This window comes from Chrysochloris asiatica, unplaced genomic scaffold, assembly GCF_000296735.1.
Source record: "Chrysochloris asiatica unplaced genomic scaffold, ChrAsi1.0 scaffold00127, whole genome shotgun sequence".
Lineage (NCBI taxonomy): Eukaryota > Metazoa > Chordata > Mammalia > Afrosoricida > Chrysochloridae > Chrysochloris > Chrysochloris asiatica.
Genome location: NW_006408645.1, coordinates 7,946,853 through 7,952,227, shown reverse-complemented (window position 1 = coordinate 7,952,227; position 5,375 = coordinate 7,946,853). Strand labels below are relative to the sequence as shown.

General features: G+C 37.9%; 1 pseudogene; it reads left to right on the top strand.

Moving 5' to 3' along the window:
- The first annotated feature begins 456 nt into the window (after positions 1-456).
- LOC102836485 lies at positions 457-774 on the top strand (annotated as a pseudogene).
- The last annotated feature ends 4,601 nt before the right edge of the window (positions 775-5,375 follow it).

The window sequence follows — 5,375 nt, the reverse complement described above, 5'->3', positions numbered from 1 at the left end:
TATTTTTGGCTGTTGGAATTTTGTATATATGCTCTTAATTATGTTGAGGAATTCCCCTTCAATTCCTACTTTGCTCAGTGTTTTTATCAGGAATGGATGTTGGATTTTGTCAAATGCCTTTTCTGCATCAATTGATATGATCATGTGGTTCTTTTATTTTTAAATTTATATGGTAGATTATGTTGATCAGTTTTCTAATGTTGAACCATCCTTGCATCCCTGATATAAATCCCACTTGGTCATTATGTATTATCTTTTTGATGTGCTGCTGGATTCTGTTGGCTGGGATATTGTTGTTCATAAGGGATATTGTTCATAAGGGATATTGTTCATAAGGGATATTGGTCTATAATTTTCTTTCTTAGTGACATCCTTCCCTGGTTTTAGTATAAGGATTATGCTTGCTTCATAAAATGTATTAGGAACCGCCGCAGCAGCCATTGAAGAAAAGCAGCCATGGCTGTGGGCTACCCTATGGCCTTTGGCCTCAACAAAGGCCACAAAGTAACCAAGAACGTGAGCAAGTCGAGGCACAGCCGCTGCCGTGGGCGCCTCACCAAGCACACCAAGTTCGTGTGGGACATGATCCGAGAGGTGTGTGGCTTTGCACCTTATGAGTGTTGGGCCATGGAGCTGCTCAAGGTGTCCAAGGACAAGCTGGCACTCAAGTTCATCAAGAAAAGGTTGAGGACACACATCCATGCCAAGAGGAAGAGAGAGGAGCTCAGCAACGTTCTGGCTGCCATGAGGAAAGCGGCTGCCAAGAAGGACTGAGCAGGTCCCTGTCCACTGTGTCCCCCTCTCCCCCCACAATAAAAACCTTTACATACACATACACACAAAAAAAATGTATTAGGAAGTTTTCGATCTTCCTCTGTCTTCTGGAATAATTTGAGTAGAACTGGTGTCAGCTCTTCCCTGAATGTTTGGTAGAACTCACCCTTGAAGCCATCTGGGCCTGGACTACTTCTGCTTGGGAGTTTTTTTGATGACCATCAATTTCTGCTTTTGTTATGCGTTTGTTCAGCTTTTCTATTTTACCCTGTGTAAATTTAGGTAGGTAATGTTTTTCTAAAAATATATCCATCTCTTGTGAGTTTTCAAGTGTGTTGGAGTATTCTGTTATTATCCTTTGTGACATCGCCCATGTAGTTACTAATGCATGTTATTTGTGTCTTCTCCCTCTTTTCTTTTGTTAGGTTTGCCAATGGTCTGTCAATTTTGTTAGTCCTTTCAAAGGACCAGCTTCTTGTCCTGTTGATTCTTTCTATAGTTTTTTCTGTTTTCTATCTCATTTATTTTTGCTCTAATCTTTATTATTTCTTTTCTTTTGATTGTTTTAGGTTCCTCTTGTTGGCCTATTTCTAATTCTTGTAGATGCTGTGTAATTATGTTAATTTTGGTTCTTTCTTCTTTTTGGATGTGTGCATTCATTGCAACAAATTGTCCTGTCAGCACTACTTTTGCCGTGTTCCAAAGATTTTGGTATATTGTATTTTCGTTCTCATTTGTTACTAGGAACTTTGTGAGTTCACGTTTAATTTCTTCTACTACCCAGTTGCTTTTCATCAGGGTGTTACTCAGTTTCCATGTATTTGACTTTATTTCCTTCTTATTGTTGATTTCTAATTTGGTAGCATTATGGTCTGAGAAGACGCTTTGTATTATTTTGATATGTGTAAATTTATGGAGGTTTGTTTTGTGGCCTAAATCATGGTCTATTCTAGAGAATGTTCTATGTGCACTGGAAAAGAATGTGTATTGTGCTGTTGTTGGGTTGAATGCTCTGTATACATCTATGAAGTCCAGCTGGCTGATTTTGTTGTTTAGTTCTTGTGTCTTTGCCAAGTTTCTTTCTGGTTATTCTATTCATTTTTGAAAGTGATACATAAAAATCACCTATGATTATTGTAGATTTGTCTATTTCTTTCTTCAAATCTATTACAGTTTGCTTTATATTTTTTGAAGCACTTTCATTGGGAGCATAGATATTTATTATGGTTATGTCATCTTGATCAATTGTCCTTTTAATCATGAGATAATGTCCATCCTTATCTATTATGCTGGTTTTTGCCTTAAAGTTTATTTTATCAGAGATTAGTACTGCTACTCCTGTTCATTTTTTATTGCATTTAGCTTGGTATATATATTTTTCCATCCTTTGACTTTTAATCTGTTTTTGTCTCTGTGTGTAAAACGTGTCTCTTGCAGACAGGATCAAAGAATCTTGTTTTCTTATCCATTCTACCACTCTCTGTCTCTTAACTTGTGCATTTAATCCATTTACATTCAGTGTAATGATCGATAGGTTTGGATTAACTGTTGCCATTATGTTTGTTTTTTTTGTGTGTGTGTGGTGTTGCTGTTTTCTTTGTACTGTGTATCTTCCTTTGCTGAGTTTATGCTTTTTGTGTTCTTTCTTGTGCGTTTCCTCATAGTTTTAATGTTTCCATGTTCTTCTTGGATTTTAATTTTCTTGGTATGTTGTGAAGTGTTAATTTTCTTTGAGGTTACCTTATATTCCATTAACTTTCCCCTTCATTTAGTGCAGTCTATTTTATCCTGTAATCTACCTAATCTTTTCACCATCTGGATCTCATTTTCTATGTGTTACCTTCTTTTACATTGTAATTGTTTTGATCATAGACTCATTGCCCAGATTCTCTGAGTTTGTTGTTATAGCACCAGGACTGAGGTGCACCTGATGGACACCATGGCATTTTCAATAACCTCATATGCATGTGAAAGTTCAGCAGTGAATAATGAAGACTATAGAAGAACTGATTCCTTTGAGCTAGTGTTAGAAGAGAGTATTAAAAGTACCATTTGTTGTTGTTGTTAACTGTGTAGAGTCAATTCTGACTCACAGCAACCCTGTACATGATTTCCGAGGAGTTGCTGGTGAGCTGTACTGCAGACTTTATGGTTCAAACCAACACTGCAGTCCAGCACATTAACTGCAGTGTCACGTAAAAGTTCCATGCATGGCCAAAATACATCAGATCTGTGTTGGAAGAACAGCCAGAATGCTCCCTGGAAGCCAGGATAGCCAGCTGTTCCACGGGAGAAAGATGAGGCGTTCTGCTCCCGTAAAGATTTATAGCCTTGGAAGCCCTGTATAGGGTCACTATGAGTCAGAATCGACTCCATGGCACATAACAACAACAACAATTCTTTTATATTTTTAAAAGAGTTAGGCTTTTACAATAGTTTCCTTTCTTTTGGTCTTTTCAATTACACAGTTCAATTTTGTTTCATTTTGTTTGTTTTAAATCCCATGCTTGTGTCTTCATTAGTACTGAGATATGTATATAATTTAGTCAATATCCTTTCTACATTTAACATCTTTTTCTCCTTCAATAACTGTTATTGGTTTCATTTTGGAACTTTTGGATACATATGCCATTTCTTCTATGCTTTCCATACTCATATTTTGTTTTTTGTCTTTATTCTTCAGTACAACATTCATTTATGTTTATGGTTCAGACATTGCCTTTCTGTGGATATGCAAGACAGCTTCAAAAAGTTCATGGAAAAATTCCATTTCCCCACAAACCTTCTGAAGCCTTCTTGTGCTATTTTAACTTCATGTTCATAATGTGAATTTATGAAGTAATTAATTTTAGTCTTTCGCTCTGTCTTCCAACTCATTTTGTGAATCACTTTATTCCTTTGACTTATGAGTGAAATCTAGGTCAAATTCCATTAATTTTCTGATCAATTTAAAGTTTTTAAAAACTGGTTACTTTTAGTAACAGAAGTATTCAACAATTGTATAAAATTTGAAGGAGCAATACATTTTCAAATTACATTCAAAATGAATGCTTTATCTGCCTCGTTATTGTTGTTGTTAAGTGTCTATGAGTCAGTTCTGACCTATAGCAACCCTGTATAAGGTTTCCAAGGAATGGCTTTGTTGTTGTTCTTGTGAAATGCCATCGAGTCGGTCTGACTGATAGCGAACCTGTATAGGGTATCCGAGGAGCAGGTGGTGAACTTGAACCACTGACCTTGCAGTTCAAACAGCTTTGCAGTCTGGTGCATTAACCCAAAGCACTGTACCAGAACTCCAAGGAGTGGCTAGTGGGTTTGAAATGCCAACCTTATAGTTAGCAGTCCAATGCTTATCCTACAGCACCAAACCAGCATTCTCCATTTTAGACATGCCTATTACAGAGGGAAGGTGGAAATAATCTTGTTTTTCCTTGATGTGCCCAGTTAGGACTAAGATTCTTCTTATCCAATCATTTTCAATTCAGTTATGGTTAAAATAAGGGAGGACAGAGAGATGAAGTATAGCATGTTACTACTCTGAGTAATTTTACTTATTGGAATGGACTCTCTGAACTGTCAGACATTTAAAGTTTACTCCATATGAAAAGCACCGGACTGCAAACCACAAGGTCCACGGTTCAAGCCTGCCAGTCACTCTGTGGGAGAAAGATGAGGCTTTCTTCTCAGTGATGATTTAAAATCTCATAAACCATGCACAAAGGAGCTCTGGTAGTTTAGTGGTTATGAATTAGGCTGCTAATCTCTAGGTCAGCAGTTTGAAACTACCAAGGGATCCATGGGAAAAAGTTGAGGCTTTCTGCTCCTGTAAAGACTTACAGCCTCTGAAACTCTATACAGGGTCTCTATGAATGGAACTGACTTTATGACCCACCACCTCTACCACCAAACCCAAGGTACCTATAAGTTAGATCTGACTGGACACCACTTAACAACACCATTTCTCATAGGAGTCTTGGTGTGGCACTGTAGGATCAACATCGGACTGCTATTCATAAGGTTGGTGGTTCAAACCCATTAGGCACTCCTTAGAAATACTACACAAGGTAATTATGAGTCAGAACTGAGTTGATGGCAGTTAATAACAACAACTTTTCATGGGAGGACCCCTGTTGACACAGTGGTTGTGTGCTCAATTGCAAACTTAAAGGTCACTGATTTGAACCTACTAGCTACACCATGGTATGGCACTGTGAGTTAATGCGCTAGACAGAAAAAGTCAGTGTGAACCGCAAAGTTGGTGGTTCAAGCTCACCAAGCCACTCCTCAAAAACTCTATACAGGGCAGCTGTGGGTCAGAAACAACTCAATGGCACTTAAGAGCAGTGACAACAGCAATATCATGTAAGAAAGACATGGCAGACTGTTTCTGTAAAGATCGCACCCTACCCTCTGATGCTCAGGATTCCAAGACCACCATCTGTATCTGTTTCACTTGATCACTCATGTCTTCATTGCAAAGGGTCAGCTTGGTGTGTCTGCTTACTCCACCATCTTGCGCTGGACTCCTACTCATAGTATTATTATTGTAAACTTATGTTTTGGAATAATTCATAGTGAGAAATTAGAATCAACATAACTTT